The sequence below is a fragment of the Cervus elaphus genome, chromosome 13 (assembly GCF_910594005.1).
Source record: "Cervus elaphus chromosome 13, mCerEla1.1, whole genome shotgun sequence".
NCBI classification, from domain to species: domain Eukaryota; kingdom Metazoa; phylum Chordata; class Mammalia; order Artiodactyla; family Cervidae; genus Cervus; species Cervus elaphus.
In genome coordinates this window covers 27,851,835-27,870,597 of record NC_057827.1, presented here as the reverse complement: position 1 = coordinate 27,870,597, position 18,763 = coordinate 27,851,835, and the positions used below count along the sequence as shown (strand labels likewise).

The 18,763-nt window shown below is 40.1% G+C and overlaps 1 protein-coding gene across 5 annotated transcripts in view; it reads left to right on the top strand.

The window, feature by feature from the left end:
- Nucleotides 1–18,763, top strand: part of ADAMTSL3 (ADAMTS like 3) — a 363,119-nt gene that overhangs the window by 18,511 nt on the left and 325,845 nt on the right. The gene's annotated exons all lie outside the window — the stretch shown is intronic.

Here is an 18,763-nt window from a genome sequence, read left to right as displayed (position 1 = left end):
CTTAGCAACCAGACACTTTAAAAATATATATTTTTTTATTTTGGGGGGCTGCACTTTTCAGCATTCAGGCTCTTAGTTTCCCAACCAGGGATCGAACTCCTCTACAGTGGAAGCTCCAAGTCTTAACCATTTGACTTCCAGAGAATTTCCCCAGGCACTCTTTTTTTTCTTTGCTGCTGGTTTTCTAGATTGTTTTTATTTATGAAAATTTTTATTGGAATATAGTTTCTTGGCAATGTTGTGTTAGTGTCTGCTGTGCAGCAAAGTGAATCAGTGAGACGTTTACCTATGTCCACTGTTTTTTAGATTTCCTTCACACTTAGGTCACCACAGAGCGCTGAGTGGGGGTCCCTGTGCTGTACTGCAGGTTCTCATTAATTATCTGTTTTATACATAGTAGTGTATATATATGTCAGTCCCAATCTCCCAGTTCATCCCCCCTTGATATCCATAAGTTTGTTCTCTTTATTTGTGACTCTATTTCTGCTTTGCAAATAAGGTCATTTGTACCGTTTTTCTAGATTCCACATATATGCATTAATATACAATATTTGTTTTTCTCTTTCTGACCTCACTCTGTATGACACGCTCTAGGTCCATCCACATCCCTGCAGATGGCACTATGTCTTTCCTTTTTATGGCTGAGTAATATTCCATTACATACAGGTACCACATCTTCTTTACCCATTCCTCTGTTGATGGACATTTAGGAGCAACCAGACACTCTGAAAGACAACTGAAAGTTTGGGAATAAGGGTTGGGAAACAGCTCAATCCATGCTAGGGAGCGAACTAGCCTCACTTTATTTTGTAGTTAATTGATTAAAGTGTCTAATAGATAGGCACATACTCATATATGTACACAGAGCAATACATATTATATGCTGATATATCTTTCTACAGTGGGACTTTGGTGAATCCCTCAAGTGTGACAGGCCACATGTCTCTGTCCTTTTTGGCCTCACTGCTGATTTGTTCCTGTATTGTCAGTTGATCTTTGATGCCTACCCCAGGACACAAGGTGTATCAAGGGAGCTTTGGCTCCCAAGGTTCTTCCTTGCCAGTACAGACAGATGTTGAGTTTTTTTCCACTTCAGCGGTTACCAAAGGAAGCTTGTCTTTCAAAAGACACATGGAGGAACCTCCCTGGTGGTCCAGCGGCTAAAACTGTGCTCCCACTGCAGGGGGCCTGGGTTTGCTCCCTGGTCATGGAACTAGATCCTGCATGTCGCAACTCAAGATCCTGCAAGCTGCAACTAAGACCCAGCACAGCCACATAAATAAATAAATATTAAAAAACAGACCCATGGCACACAGGACATGTGCATGTGCTAAGCTGATCCAATCGTGTACAACTATTTGTAACCCCATAGTCCACAGCCTGCAAGGTTCCTCTGTCCATGAAATTCTCTACGCAAGAATACTGGAGTGCATTGCTGTGCCCTCCTCCAGGGGATCTCTATGACCCAGGGGTCCAACCCATGTCTCCTGCATTGGCAGGCGGGTTCCCTACCACTAGTACCACCTGGGAAGCTTTTTTAGATTGTCATGTGGAAATACTGAGCTCAGAGCTTTGTTTGTAATTTAAGATTGTGAGATTAGCACATAATTCTGAGATTCAATGAATGAATTCATTGACTGACAATCCTTGAGGTCAAGATAGAAAGTCATCTTAATGAAAAGCTAGTATAAGACTAGAGTTGACAGGAAAAGTGCAAAGGATGCCCTAATGTGTGTTCAGTATTATAATTCACAGATTCTTTCTTCTTTCTTCTTCGATAGTAAGGTGAATTTTGCTTCCCAGGTGGTGCTAGTGGTAAAGAACACACCTGCTGATGCAAGAGACAAAAGAGACATGGGTTCAATCCCTAGGTCGGGAATATCCCCTGGAGATGGGCACAGCAACCCACTCCAGTATTCTTGCCTGGAGAATCCCAAGGACAGAGGAGCTTGGTGGGCTACGATCAGTAGGGTCACAAACAGCTGGACACTACTGAAGTGACTTAGCATACACACACACTCAAGGTGAATTTATGTAAAGGAGTTTTACTTCATTTCATTTCAGTTCAGTTCAGTCGCTCAGTTGTATCCGACTCTTTGTGACCCAATGAATCACAGCATGCCAGGCCTCCCTGTCCATCACCAACTCCCAGAGTCTACCCAAACTCATGTCCATCGAGTCGGTGATGCCATACAGCCATCTCATCCTCTGTCGTCCCCTTCTCCTCCTGCCCCCAATCCTTCCCAGCATTAGGGTCTTTTCCAATGAGTCAACTCTTCGCATGAGGTGGCCAAAGTATTGGAGTTTCAGCTTCAGCATCAGTCCCTCCAATGAACACCCAGGACTGATATCCTTTAGGATGGACTGGTTGGATCTCCTTGCAGTCCAAGGGACTCTCAAGAGTCTTCTCCAATACCACAGCTCAAAAGCATCAATTCTTCGGCACTCAGCCTTCTTCACTGTCCAACTCGCACATCCATACATAACTACTGGAAAAACCATAGCCTTGACTAGACGGACCTTTGTTGACAAAGTAATGTCTCTGCTTTTCAATATGCTCTTTAGGTTGGTCATAACTTTCCTTCCAAGGAGTAAGTGTCTTTTAATTTCATGGCTGCAATCACCATCTGCAGTGATTTTGGAGCCCCCCAAAATAAAGTCTGACACTCTTTCCACTGTTTCCCCATCTATTTCCCATGAAGTGATGGGACCAGATGCCATGATCTTAGTTTTCTGAATGTTGAGCTTTAAGCCAACTTTTTCACTCTCCTCTTTCACTTTCATCAAGAGGGTTTTTAGTTCCTCTTCACTTTCTGCCATAAGGGTGGTATCATCTGCATATATGAGGTTATTGATATTTTTCCCCGCAATCTTGGTTTCAGCTTGTGCTCCAGTCTGCCTGGCATTTCACATGATGTACTCTGCATATAAGTTAAATAAGCAGGGTGACAGTATACAGCCTTGATGTACTCCTTTCCTGATTTGGAACCAGTCTGTTGTTTCATGCCCAGTTCTAACTGTTACTTCTTGACCTGCATATAAATTTCTCAGGAGGCAGGTCAGGTGGTCTGGTATTCCCATCTCTTTAAGAATTTTCCTCAGTTTGTTGTGATCCACACAATCAAAAGCTTTGGCATAGTAAATAAAGCAGAAATAGATGTTTTTCTGGAACTCTCTTGCTTTTTCGATGATCCAACGGATGTTGGCAATTTGATCTCTGGTTCCTTTGCCTTTTCTAAATCCAGCTTGAACATCTGGAATTTCATGGTTCAGGTACTGTTGAAGCCTGGCTTGGGGAATTTTGAGCATTATTTTACTAGTGTGTGACATGAGCGCAATTGTGCAGTAGTTTGAGCATTCTTTGGCATTGACTGCCTTTGGGATTGGAATGAAAACTGACCTTTTCCAGTCCTGTGGCCACTGCTGAGTTTTCCAAATTTTCTGGCATGTTGAGTACAGCACTTTCACAGAATCATCTTTTAGGATTTGAAATAGCTCAACTGGAAATCCATCACCTCCACTAGCTTTGTTTGTAGTGATGCTTCCTAAGGCCCTCTTGATTGACTTCACACTCCAGGATGTCTGGCTCTAGGTGGGTGATCACACCATCATGGTTATTTGGGTCATGAAGATCTTTTTTTGTATAGTTCTTCTGTGTATTCTTGCCACCTCTTCTTAATCTCTCCTGCTTCTGTTAGGTCCATACCATTTCTGTCCTTTATTTGCATGAAATGTTCCCTTAGTATCTCTAATTCCCCTGCCTTGGCAGGCAACCTTTAACCATTGGGCCATGAGGGAAGTTACCAGATTCTTTATTTTGTTCTATTGATTTATGTGTATATCCCTCCTCCAGTACCATGCCATCTTAATTTTTTTATCCATATGGTAAGTATTAAAATTGTATATAATCATTCCTCTCACTTTACTCTTCTTTATCAAAATTATTTTTGCTATTTTTTTGCATTTTCATATAAAGTATTGAATAAGCTTGACTATATTATACAGAAAATCTTGGTGGAATTTTGATAGGAATTGTGTTAAACCTATTGATTGGTTTGGGGAGGATTAACATCTTTACTATGCTGAATCTTCCAATCCATGAACATAGTCTGTTTCTTTAGTGTTTAGATCTATTGGATTCTTTCGTAAGCGTTTTGTAAAATTCTTTTACATGTCTTGTCTTTTGTATGTGTACCTGAATATTTCATTTTTTGGAGTGATTGTAAATGGTGTTGGGCTTTTCATTTTATTATCCACATGTCATTTGCTAAAACACAGAAATACAGTAGAACTCTGGGTGCTGCTTTGGGCTTCCCTGAAAGTTCAGTTTTGTAAAGAATCCGCCTGCAATGCAGGAGACCGAGGTTTGATTATTGGGTCAGGAAGATCTGCTAGAAAAGGGGTAGGCTACCCTCTCCAGTATTCTTGGGCTTCCCTTGTGGCTCAGCTGGTAAAGAATCTGGCTGCAATGCAGGGGACCTGGGTTCCATTTCTGGGTTGGGAAGAGCCCCTGGAGAAGGGAAAGGCTACCCACTCCAGTATTCTGGCCTAGAGAATTCCATGGACTATATAGTCCATGAGGTCGCAAAGAGTCGGACACAACTGAGCAAATTTCACTTTCACTTTCTTTCACTTTGTATCCTGCAGCCATTCTAAAGTGAAAGTGGAAATCGCTCAGTCATGTCTGATTTCGTGACCACATGGACTATACAGTCCATGGAATTCTTCAGGCCAGAATACTGGCATGGGTAGCCGTTCCCTTCTCCAGGGGATCTTCCCAACCCAGAGATCAAACCCAGGTCTCCCACATTGCAGACAAATTCTTTACCAGCTGAGCCACAATATTAGTTTTATGAGTTATTTGGTAGGTTCCTTGGGATTTTCTATGTAGACAATGTGGCCTAAAATTAAGGCCCAGTATTATGTGCTGCCTTAATATCTGGTGAACCGACGAGGGCCTTGAATGTGTGTCTGACTGTTCCCCTCCTCACTCTGTTCCCATGGATATGGTCTCCTGGGCTTACAACCTTCCTTATCTAAGTGTCGAGGCAAAGTTCCTGCTTATAACGAAGTAGTGGGTTTCTGTCCCCTGCAGCCTGCAGAATTACTCAAACAAGCCAGTCATATCCTCCTGAGAGAGCCAGAGGTCACCTCACACTCTTGATACTACAAAGCCTGTCCCTTGACCCTGCTTGTTTACTTTGTCCTGAGTGAGACGGAGATGGGGTCCTGTATGGCATGTGGTGATCTTCCCAGGTGGTACTAGTGATAAAGAACCTGCCTGCCAGTGCAGGAGCGCCGTAAGAGACATGGGTCAGATCCCTGAGTAGGGAAGATCGCCTGGAGGGTGGCATGGCAACCCACTCCAATATTTCTTGCCTGGAGAATTCCATGGACAGAGGAGCCTGGTGGGTTATAGTCCATAGTGTAGCAAAGAGTCAGACACAACTGAAGCGACTTAGCATGCAAGCACGCATGCATGGGATGTTGTATTGGCTTTTCCCTTGGACTTTGAGTATATATGATTAATGAACTGTTGTCTGTCTCATCTGTCTAGTGTCATGTGTCATGTATTTGGCCATTCCTTTAACAATAAGGTGGGAATACCTTCATCATGAATAAGGTGACTAGGAAGTGATTAAACAATCACATCATCTATAAATAAGGTTTTATTTCTTCCATTTCAATCTGTATGCCTTTGTTTTCTTTTCTTGCCTTCTTACACTGGCTATGACTTCCAGTTCTATGAATAAGAGTGCTGAAAGTGGACATTCTACCTTATTCCTGATATCAGGGAGAAAACATTTAGTCTTTCGTCAGTAAATATGACATTGTCTGTAGATTATTGCTCTTTATTAAGCTGAGGAAGTTCTCTATTTCTGGTTTGCTAAGAATTTTTATCATGAATAAGTGCTTTATTTTGTCAAATACCTTTTTTATCAGTTGATAAGATCTTGTGACTCATCTTTTTTACTCTCTTGATTTGATACATTATACTGTTTGATTTTCAAATAAAAACAGCATTGCATTTTTAGAATAAACCACAGTTGGTCGTGGTGTATCATTCTTTGTATACTGCTGAATTTTATTTGTTTATATTTTGTTTGAGGATTTTTGCATCTAACTTCATGAGAGTTAGTCACCTGTACTTTCTTTTTTTTGTACTGTCTTTATCTGATTTTGATATCAAGGTAATACTGTCTTCATAAAATGAGTTGTGGAGTGTTTCCTCCTCTTCTCTTTTCTGGAACAGATTGTGTAGGACTGGTGTTAGTTTTTTAAATTGTGTTAAAATTCTCCAGTGAAAGAAACCATGTGATCCTGGAGCTTTTGTATTGGACAGGCTTTAAACTATGAATTCAATTTCCTTAATAGTTATAGCACTGTTTAGATTATCCTTTTTATGTTGGGTGAATTTTGGTTGTTTCTATTTTACAAGGAATTGTCCTATTTCATCAAAATTGTTGAATTTATGCATGTGGAGTTGTTTGTTGTTTTCCCTAATTATCCTTTTAATAACTGTGGTATCTGTAGTGATACCCTGTTTCATTCCTGATATTGGTAGTTTGTTCAGTTCCATTCAATTCAGTTCGGTCACTCAGTCATGTCCGACTCTTTGCAACCCCATGAATTGTAGCACCCCAGGCCTCCCTGTCCATCACCAACTCCCAGAGTTTACCCAAACTCATGTCCATCGAGTCGGTGATGCCATCCAGCCATCTTATCCTCTGTCGTCCCTTTCTCCTCCTGCTCCCAATCCCTCCCAGCATCAGGGTCTTTTCCAATGAGTCAACTCTTCGCATGAGGTGGCCAAAGTATTGGAGTTTCAGCTTCAGTATCAGTCCTTCTAATGAACAGTCCTTTAGAATGGACTGGTTGGATCTCCTTGCAGTCCAAGGGACTCTCAAGAGTCTTCTCCAATACCACAGCTCAAAAGCATCAATTCTTCAGCACTCAGCTTTCTTTATAGTCCAACTCTCACATCCATACATGACCACTGGAAAAACCACAGCCTTGACTAGACGGAGCTTTGTTGGCAAAGTAATGTCTCTGCTTTTAAATATGCTATCTAGGTTGGTCATAACTTTCCTTCCAAGGAGTAAGTGTCTTTTAATTTCATGGCTGCAATCACCATCTGCAGTGATTTTGGAGCCCCCCAAAATAAAGTCTGACACTGTTTCCACTGTTTCCCCATCTATTTCCCATGAAGTGATGGGCCCAGATGACATGATCTTAGTTTTCTGAATGTTGAGCTTTAAGCCAACTTTTTCACTCTCCTCTTTCACTTTCATCAAGAAGGTTTTAAGTTCCTCTTCACTTTCTGCCATAAGGTTGGTGTCATCTGCATATCTGAGGTTATTGATATTTCTCCCGGCCATCTTGATTCCAGCTTGTGCTTCCTCCAGCCCAGCGTTTCTCATGATGTACTCTACATATAAGTTAAATAAGCAGGGTGACAATATACAGCCTTGACGTACTCCTTTTCCTATTTGGAACCAGTCTGTTGTTCCATGTCCAGTTCTAACTGTTGCTTCCTGACCTGCATATAGGTTTCTCAAGAGGCAGGTCAGGTGGTCTGGTATTCCCATCTCTTTCAGAATTTTCCACAGTTTATTGTGATCCACATAATCAAACGCACTAAAGGGTGACTAGAAGGGTCAGGATCCCCTGGAGAAGGGGATCTTCCTGACTCAGGGATCGAACCCAGGTCTCCTGCATTGCAAGGTGGATGTTTTACCAGCTGAGCCACAAGGGAAGCCCATTGGTAGTTTGTATCATCTCTTTATTCTTCATCAGTCTTGATTTTTTCTTTGTCAATTTATTGTTTTGATGATGCATATTGTTGACCTTTTCTAGTTGTCAGGTTTTTCTTTCATTGATTTCTTCTGCTGCTTTTCTGTTTTCGTGGTTTGTGCTCTTTATTATTTTCTTTCTTCTGGTTGCCTTGGATTTTCTCCTCTTTGTTTTTTATTTTCTTGGAGTGGAATTAGATCACTAGTTTGAGATCTTTTCTTTTTTTTTTTTTAATGTAAGCATTTAGTGCTATAAATTTTTCTTTCTGTAAGTTGTTTTGCCATATTCCACAAAATTTGATATGTTTTAATTTAATTCATTTTTTGAATTTTTCTGTTTCCTTTGAGCTGTTCTCTCTGACCCATGAGTTATTTAGAAATATGTTATTTAGTTTCTATTTGGAGAATTTCCTGTTACCTTTTTGTTACTGATTTCTAGCTCAATTCCATTATGGCCAGAGAACACACTGTATGATTCCAATTATTTTAAATTTGTTGAGGTTTGTTTCATGTCCAAAAATATGGTCTATTTTAGTGAATGTTCCATGGGCACTTGAAAAGAATGTATATTCTGCTATTGTTGGGTAAAGTGTTCTTTAATGGTCAATTAAATTTTCCTGATTGACAGTGTTGTCTAGTTCTTTTGTAGCATTGTTGACTTTCTATCTAGTTATCAATCAATTGCTGTTATGGGGTGTTCTAACTCTAATTGTAAATTTGCATATTTTTCCTTTCAATTTTATCAATTTTTGCTTTAAGTATTTTAGAGCTCTGTTGTTTGGTGCATACACATTTAGTGTGCCTATATTTCCTTGGTGGAATGTTCCTGTGTGGAAATTTTCTTTGCTTTGAAGTTTATCTTTTTAAATATAGCCACTCCTTTAAAGAAATAACTATTAAATATGCTATTGGCATAATATATTTTTCTTTTACTTTAATATTTTTTTATGTTCAACCTGTCCATATAATTGTATCTGCAGTGATTTCTTTTTTTTCCTGCGGGGATCACTTTATTTATTTATTTTTCCTAATTATTTTTATTAGTTGGAGGCTAATTGTTTTACAATACTGTAGTGGTTTTTGCCATACATTGACATGAATCAGCCATGGATTTACATGTGTTCCCCATCCTGAACCCCCCTCCCACCTCCTTCCCCATCCCATCCCTCTGGGTCATCCCAGTGCACCAGCCCTGAGCACTTGTCTCATGCATCCAACCTGGACTGGTGATCTGTTTCACACTTGATAACATAGCAGTGATTTCTTATAGTAAGCATATAATTGAGTTGTGTACTTTTTTAAATCCACTCAGCCAGTCTCTATCTGGTATATGGTGTATTTCAACCATATGAAGTAACTATTGATATGTTTTAATCATATGTTATATAAATATATATTATTGCTGTTATAACTGTATGTTATATTTGTAGGGTTTATTTATTTTTTATTTAAAAGTGTTTATTTATTTATTTGATTGAACCAAGTATTAGTTGCAGCATGTGGGATCTTTTTTTGTGTGTGTGGCATGCAGGATCTTTAGTTGTGGCATGTGGACTCTTAGTTGTGACCTGTGGGATCTAGTTTCCTGACCGGGGATCAAACCCAGGCCCCCTACATTGGGAGCGCCAAGTCTTAGCTACTGGACCACCAGGGAGGTCCCTATTTTAGGGTTTTAGCTGTTTTATGTTTTGTTTCTCTGTCTCTTATTCCTGTGGTTCCCTTTTATTGCCTTCCTGTGGTCTTCTTGAAAATTTTTTTAGAATTACATGTTGATTTATCTGTAAAGGTTTTGAATCTTTCTCTTTCCCTTAACCCTCTTATGGTGGTGCTATCTTATCACAGACAGTGTGTGAAGTGTCGAAACTTTACCTTAATTTAGGTTTTACCTTTTCCTGTTTTTAATATGGTAATTATCTTAATTGTGTTCTTTTCATACATTGAGCACCACATCAGATGATATAACTTTTTGTTTCAACTATCAAACGTAGTTTTTAATAAAGCTCATGAAGGACTTTCCTGGTGGTTCAGTGGTTATGAGTTTGCCTGCCAGTGCAGGGCTCATGGGTTTGATCTCTGGTGTGGGAAGATCCCGAATGCCCCGGGGCAGTTAGGCCCCTGTGCCACAGTCACTGAACCTACACTCTAGAGCCTGTGCTCCACAATGAGAAGCCTGCTCACTGAAATGAAAAGTAGCCTCTGCTGTCTGCAAGTAGAGAAAGCTTGTGCACAGCAATGAAGACCCAGTGCAGCCAAAAATAATAAAAAGAAAATTTTTTTTATAAGTTCATGAAGACAAGGGCATTCTACAATCTTTACCCTATTTTTACCCATTACATTGTTCTTTCTTCCTTCTTGGAGTTTCAGATCTTCTGTTATAATTTACCTTCTTTCACATATCTTTTAAAAAGGAATTTAATTAATTTTAATTTTAAAATTAATTTAATTTAAATATAAAAGAATAATTTAAAAAAGAATATAATAAAAATAATTTTGGCTGCAGTGGGTCTTCAGTGTTGATCATGGACTTTCTCTAATTGTGACGAGCAGGGCTACTCCTTGTCATGGCACATGGGCTTCTCATAGCGGTGGCTTCTCTTGTTGCAGAACATGGGCTCTAGGGTGTTCAGGCTTCAGTGGTTACAGCCCCTGGGCTCAGAAGTTGTGATGCATGGGCTTAGTTGCTGCATGGCATATGGGCTCTGGAGTGCAGGTTCAGTAGTTGTGATGCGAGGGCTTAGATGCTGCATGGCATATGGGATGTTCCTGGACCAGGGATTGAACCTTCGTTCCCTACATTGGCAGGTGGATTCTTATCCACTGCACCACCAAAGAAGTCCTGCCTTTTTTTAAGAGTACTTTTATCATTTCTTTAAAGGTAGGTCTTCTGGTGACAATTCTTAGTCTTCCTTCCTCTGAGAATGTCTGGATTTCCCCTTTATTCCTGAAGGGTATTTTTGCTGGGCATAGAGTTCTGGTCCAAATGTTTTTATTTTTTTTAAATTTCAGCAGTTGAAATGTCTGCTACTTCTTTTTGGCCTCTTTGGTTTAAGATGAGAAACCCACTATCATTTTAATTGCTATTTCCCTATGCTGAGCTGCTAAGTCGCTTCAGTCGTGTCCGACTCTGTGCGACCCCATTAGCGGCAGCCCACCTGGCTCCCCCGTCCCTGGGAGGCAAGAATACTGGAATGGGTTGCCGTTTCCTTCTCCAACGCATGAAAGTGAGAAGTGAAAGTGAATTTGCTCAGTTGTGTCTGACTCGCAGAGACCCCATGGACTGCAGCCTACCAGGCTCCTCCGTCCATGGGATTTTCCAGGCAGGAGTACTGGAGTGGGGTGCCATTGCCTTCTCTGGCTGTTCTCCTATAGGCAGTGTTTATTTGTCCATTGATTTCAGATGTTTGATTATGGTATTGTGTGTGTGTGTGTTTCTTTGATGTTATTCTTTTTAAGGATTCAGCTTCTTGAATCTTTGGTTTTATGGTTTTCCCCGAATTGGGAGAATTTCAGCCATTATTTCTTCAAATATATTTTTTAACCCTATGCTATTTCTTTTTTCCTTTTTATACTCTGATAACATATGTTGTTATTATATGATAGGTCCTTGATGCTCTGTTAATTTTATCTTCAAAATATTTTCTCTTCGTTGTTTAGATTAAAGAGTTTCCCTTGCTCTTTTTCATTTTTACTGATCTCTCATCTTAGTATTCTAAAAAACTACATTTGGTTTATTTTCTGTAATTTCTGTTCTTTACTTCTTTTATTGTATTAAGATTGTTTCCTTATTTTTTATTAATGCCAGCTTCCCTTTCATTTAAAACTATTGTCTTATCAACTCATCTTTTATATCTTGTTTCTCAAAGTCCAAGATCACTTTTGTTTTCTTAAATATTCACAGAAAATGCTACCTAAAGTTTAGATTCCTAGAGTAAAACTTTGTTTCCAAAATATTACCTCTTGCATGTTCTGTTACTGTTGTTTAATGCTGCAGACAGGGTGGCCTGTTGTGCTGGAATTCATGGGGTTGCAAAGAGTCAGACATGACTGAGCGACTGAACTGAATGCTGCAGATGCTTGTAGTTTCCAAGTTGATTTTAATCTGTTCACATGTCCTTGAATGGGTGTTTGCAACGGCCCCATCACCTTTTGATTATTCCCAAAACTAGTGGGCAGATTTTTCCTGGCATCAGTCAGGATAGGCTAGATCTTTTGCAGTAACCTTCAAAAAAATCTCAGCAGCATAATACACAGAGGGCTTTTTCTCACTCATTTATATATCTATCACATTTCTTCTCAGTGCTGTTACCATCTAAAACATTGCCATTTCTGTAGAGAATAGGAAATGTGACAAGTTGAGGGCTGGTTCTCTAAATTTTCTGGATAGAAGTGACACATACCACTCACATTTTGTTAGGTGTTTGTTGCTTTGTTAGCCAAAGCAAGTGACATGGCCATGCCTAACTTCAAAGGGTTGGGGTCATGCACTCGTACCATGGGCCCAAGAGGAGAACTGGAAATATGTAGTGAACAGCAGTAATGGCTACCACAGGCTCCTTGATGGTTTGTTTGTATACCCTAGAAATCTGCCTTTAAGATGGTCAGGAATGGATCTGGGATTAGTTAAGTAAGTACCTACCAGCCATACCTACCTACCTGGCCAAATCAGTAATTATGATTGCCATCTGATTGGTTGGTACCTGTGCTTTAACAATCATTAAATACTTCAAATATAATTATTGGGACCTGCCTGGTGGTCCAGTGGTTCCAATGGAGAAGACTTCACCTTCAAATGCAGGGGGTGTGATTGAGGAGCTAAGATCCCACATGCTTTGCAGCAGCAAAACAAAACAGAAACAATATTGTAACAAATTCAATAAAGACTTTAAAAATGGTCAACATCAAAAGAATCTTAAAAAAAATATCATTTTTGATCATATCGTTTTTTCTTTTAATTGCAACTTGATTCATCTAGCATCCTAAAGGACTAACTGTGAGAGCTGAGGTCCTAGCTCTGTCTGCATACTTAGTTTAATGCCTCCCCTCTCCCAGCCGCCTTTGACTGCTCTTGGTCCCTGGTAAGAGTGACTTCAAGTGAAGCTCTTCTTGTGCTTTCTCATGGTCTCCAGCTGTACCACTTTCTTAAGAATGAATATTTAAAAATCTGCCCTTGGTGACTTTTTCTTTATTGGATCCTGCTTATACTTGACCTAACACACACACACACACACGTCCTTAAGGAACTTCCCTGGTGGCCCAGGGGTTAAAAATCCACCTTGCAATGCAGGGGATGTGGGTTTGATCCCTGGTCGGGGAACTAAGATCTCACATGCCATAGAGCAACTAAGACTGCATGCCACAGCTACTGAGCCGACACACCACAACTACAGAGTCTGTGTGCCGCAACCAAAGATCTGCGTGATGCAACCAAGATCTCATATGCCACCACTAAGACCTGATGCAGCCAAACAAATAAATAAATACTGTATTTAAAAAATCCTTAAAATTTTTTATCATATGGTTGACATTATTTCAAAATGGTTATTCAAAACTGTTGATATTCCTGTGTTCTGTTTTCCTGTGGTCATCTGGGACAGTTTCTGGGTAGGGGGACTTGGTTACCGTAGTTGCATGAATGCTGACATCTTGACTGTGTCGCTTTGTGGGTGGACTCCTTGTAGCAGGCTTGTCTGTATCCTCTGTGGCATGGTATGTGTTAGACCAGTTGTATTTGAAAACTGAAGGACAGGATAAAGAGCGCCTTAGAGATCATGGATCCCCAAACAGACCTAACCAAGGTTCAGAACCAGTGAGAGTCAGAGCTAAGATAAACTCACTTCACTAATTCACTCGATGTCTTTCTCAATGTATAGCTTCAATGCAAGTGGCTAGTGATTGGGTAGAGGGACTCGACTCTACCTGTCATGGTCTTAGGCACTTCTTCCTTTACTAATTTTACTTCTTTTCTCACTCTTTCTTCTCTTCCATCCCTTTTCACCCTTTTTTCCTAATATATGTTAGATCAGCCAAAGGAGCCTACCAGTAATGTTCATCCTTGCTCTTGGCACTGAGCGCTGAATAGATTACTGACCATTGGAAGAAGGAAGCATTTAGTGTCTAGTTGGAGAACATTGGTGTTAAAGGGTAGAGAGATTTGTAGGTGAAAGGGTAGGTGATTGTTTATTGTACAAGGAAGTGTAATAATGATGTAGTCTAAATAATACTAATTGGTCTTTCCCTTGGCTTGGCCTGGATCATGCTGTTTTCCGTAAATTTCCATCAGAGAGCAGATGTCATCTAGTGACTTTCCTACAAATGTTTGCTTTCTTAGAAGTGAGCTCTGTTTATTTCTCTGGTTACAAAAATGTGTTGTTTATAACTTGTAAAGAAATGTGAATCTATTCTGATTTGCTTCCCAAACACATGTCTCACTGGGTCATTATCTAGCCCAATGTCAGCTGGACCAAACTGCCTTTATTATAATACTGGTTGAGGAAGACATCCCAAGCAGCCTTCCTAAGCTTGCACAGTCTTTATCAGAGGTAATGAAGTTTATCAGAATTCACTTGGCAATATTTGAATTTTGGCCACAAATTCAGGTTGAGGTATTGGCTCAATAAAACAGGTCATTCCTTTGAGTCAAGATGTAACTAGCATTAGTGCGGAGAATGAAAGGAAGTAGATGCATCATCGCTTGTTGTCTGTAGGGAAATTGGTTCCAGAACCTCCTGCAGATACCAAAATCCAAGGATGCTCAAGTATGTGCATGTAACTTAAGCACATCCTCTGTAGACTTTAAATCATCTCTAGATTACTTATACTACTTAATACAATGTAAATACTCTGGAAATAGTTGTCAATACAATGTAAATGCTGTGGAAGTTGTCAATGGTGTGTGATAAATTCAAGTTTTGTTTCGGAACTTCTGGGAAAATTTTGTCCTAAATATTTTCTTTTCTTTTTAAAAAACATTATAAGTTTGAAGTATAGTTGATTCATAATGTTGTGTTTGCTTATTTGCTTTTTGAAATTTTTGGCTGCAATCTGCAGTATGCAGGATACTAGTTCTCTGGCTAGGAATTGAACCCGCACCCCCTGCATTGGCAGGCGGAGTATTAACCACTGAACCACCAGGGAAACCCCTTCCTGAATATTTTCTGTCTGCAGATGTGGAACCTGTGGATGCAGAGGGCAAATTTCACTTGGTCAGAATTTCTTGATGGCTGAGATGGGCATCACTGAGTTCTTACTCTGCCCTTGTATGTGGCTTACTGTTTCCTTCAAATGGTGGTGTGTCTGGTTGTGTACCCATGCCGTTGTCATATAGAACCGTTGTTGCCTCTTGCCTTCCTCTGCTTGTTCTCCCTTCCTCTCAGGCCTTTCTCCACTTGCCCCTCTGTTCCTAGTCCTATCTCTGTCAAGGTTCAAGATGTTGGCAAAGTCTTTCCCAGTCCTCTCACCACCGTTCACCTCCCCTCTCTTCGTGTTTGACTTTGAGTTCATTCTCTATATGTCTTTCTCCTCCGTTGGACTTCACCTTTGACCCTGCTCTCTCACCCCCTGAGGTCTTTGTCTGCTTTACCTTTGGGCCCATCCCAGTGTAGCACAGATCCCTGGACATGTGAGAGCTCTTTGACGACCTCCTCTCTGCCCTGGAAGAGGTTCATACTGAGTTGGGGAGACCAGTATTGAGTTGACCAAATGGTCATTTGGCTTTTTCCATAGGACGTGATGGACAAACCCAAATGACCTTTTTGGCCAACCCAGTAAATAGCATGAGAAAGACAGAATGGTTCCTGTTGTAGCCTTGCTGGGTCTCTGATCCAGACATGCCCCGAATCCTTCTAGTAATGAACCCTCTGCTTTTCCCATACCCTCAGTCTCAAAGTTCAGGAGTGCCCATTCCCCAGACCATTCTGGGTCTCTCCCACACTTGCCCATGTTTTAAAAACCTGGGCCTCTTGCACTTTTCAGCCTTTGCCCTGAGATATCTCCAAGGTAGCCTTTGACAACCTGACACCATTAATCTGACTTTTTGTCTTTGTTTTCTCACTGTGCTTTTACGAAAAGCTGTTAGGACGTCTCCTTCACTGTTTTCAGTACTTTATGTCCCTGGCTGCACATTTTGTGCTGATTCTTTAAGTCAAGGTTTCCTGGTAGATTTGAAACCCAAAGCAAAGATTATCTGTTTACAACTTACAGAGAACAGCATTAATTTATATTTGAGGAGTCCTTGCTTATTTCTCATAAGCAAGGTCTATTTTTATAGATTTATACTTAGTTTGCTAAGTTTATTATTATGTAATCATTAAGAGTTAGATCAGATTAAATAGTAATATAGGGCTTCCCAGGTGGTGCTAATAGTAAAGAATTCACCTACCAATGCAGGAGACGTGAGAGACCTGGGTTTGATCCCTGGGTCGGGAAGATCTGCTGGAGTAGGAAATGGCACCCTACTCCAGTATTCTTGCCTGGAGAATTCCATGGACAGAGGGGCCTGGTGGGTTACGGTCCATGGGTCACAAAGAGTCAGACACTACTGAGCACACACACACAAATAGTAACACAGTACCTATTCATGTATATCCTCCCAGCTTAAGCAATGAAACACTGTCAATACAAAGAAGTAGGTATATTTTCCTCTTTTGTCCCCAGATGTAATAGCTACTCTGAATTTAGAATTTAAAATTCCCTTACTTTTCTTTATACTTTTACTGCATATTCCTAAACAAAATTTGTAGTGTTGTTTTATTTATTTTTTAAATATTTATTTTATTTATTTGGCTGTGCAAGGTCTTAGCTGAGGCACGATCTTCCATCTTTGTTGTGGCATGTGGAATCTTTCAGTTGCAGCGTGCGAAATCTTTAGTTGTGATGTGTGAACTCTTAGTTGCGGCATGTAGGACCTAGTTCCCTGACCAGGGATCAAACTTAGGCCCTCTGCATTGAGAATGCAGAATTTTAGCTACTGGACCAGCAGAGAAGTTCCTGTACTGTGGTTTTCTACTTTTAAAACTTTATGTAAGTGAAATTATACTGTGAATAGTCTGCAACTTCATATTTTTTTTGTTCAACATTATGTTAGTGAGATTCATCCATGTTGTTAAGTGTAGCTTTCACCCATTTATTTTTGAGGCTGAGTAATGGTCTATTGTACGAAGATGTCAGAACACATATTTCTTTACCCTCCTGTCGTACATCTAATTAAAGTGTTTCCAATTTTGTTTTTATGGACAATTTTATCACATGTTCTTTTATATGTTAATTTCTTTAGGGTCTGTGCCTAGGGAGGAAATTGCTGAGAGAAATAATACACCATCTTCAACTTTACTAGCTATTATTGCACAAATTATTATCTGAGGTCATGGTACCAATTTATAGTCTAACCAAAAATCTAGGAATCCTTCTTGTACCATATCATCTCAAATGACACTCAGTATTTTCCAGGTTTTTCATTGTTGCCAGTTTCATATTTGTTACATGTATCTCTTTGATGTTTATAATTTGTATTTTCTTGATGGCTAGTTAAATACCCATTTTTTTTTTATGTTTACTGGCATGTGGGTTTCTACTTCTGTAAACTGCTTGTCATACCTTTTACTCTGAGTTTTTTTTGTCTTCTCACTTGTAGACGTTGTTTATATATGCTGGATACTAATCCTCTGTTGGTAGAGATTTTGGTCTATTTTTTCAGTGATGGATCCCAAGTGCCTCAGGCAGTCTCTGGTAGATGTTCACAAGTATTGATTGAATGAATGGATAGCTGTTTATTCATCTTATCATTTATAGTTGGCCTTGTATGTCCTTTTAAAGAAATCCCTTCTTACCTTGATACCACACAGATATCTTCTTATATTTTCTTCTAGATGTTTAACCTCATATATTTTTTTTTGCCCAAAGAAGTTATTTTATATTCTGTATGGCTCTGTGAGGAAGAAATAAATGAGTTTCCAACAGGCTTTGCCATTCATTAACTGTGATACTCAGCAGCTCTCTCTACCTCAAGAATCTCAATTTTGAGACTTTGCTAGTGGTCTAGTGGTTAAGACTCCACAGACTCAGGTTTAATCCTTGGTCAGGGAACTAGATCCTGCATGCTACAACTAAGACCCAGTGCAGCCAAAAAAAAAAAAGGCAAAAGAACCTCAGTATATCCCCTTATTTAAAGAAGTGGTGGCGATATGAACTGCCTTGCAAGGTTGATGTGAAATTAATTTAGATAAACTGTCAAGCATGTAATACATGCCTGGCACATAATAAGCCGTTCAATACTGTGGCTGTTTCTTCCTTCTCTTGTCTCCTAACTGAGGGTGGCAAAGTTCTAGGAATATGAAGCCGTCTCCCCATGCAAGTGACTTCCCCGTGGACAAGGAGAAACCCATGATGGGCCCTTTTCAGCTTCTTTCTGGCAGCTAGCTCATCCTCCCTCTGTCTTCCTCCTGGTCTGGCCTCATCTCCGCAGCCTGGGTTTCTGCACTACGCCAAGTAGCAAACGCCTCTCTTTTACAGCCTGTCACAAATCCCTGAGTAGATGCAGGCAAGCCTTTGAGCTGCTACACCATTTTTCCTTCTGAACACTTAAAGACACTTTTCATCAGAACAGAACTGCTTTTCAAACAGGATATAGGCTGCCTTCCTCACAAGGAATGTTTGTGATCCATTTGCATTTCAGTTATTCCTAAACTCAACCAACGACATCAGTCAGTTCTTTACTGTTGGCGTTGACTTGCTGTGGGGGTGGGGGGGACCAACAGATTTGTAGTAATAGTCAGCCATCAACTAAATGTAAGTATTAGATGTAGTCACACTGAATTGTCATTTTTAAAATTTATTTAAAAATTATTTATTTACTCATTTATTCATTATCTTTGGCTGCACTGGGTCTTTGTTGCTGCACACAGGCTGCTCTAGTTGTGGTGAGCTGGGGCTGCTCTTTGCTGTGGTGACTGGGCATCTGATTGTGGTGGCTTCTC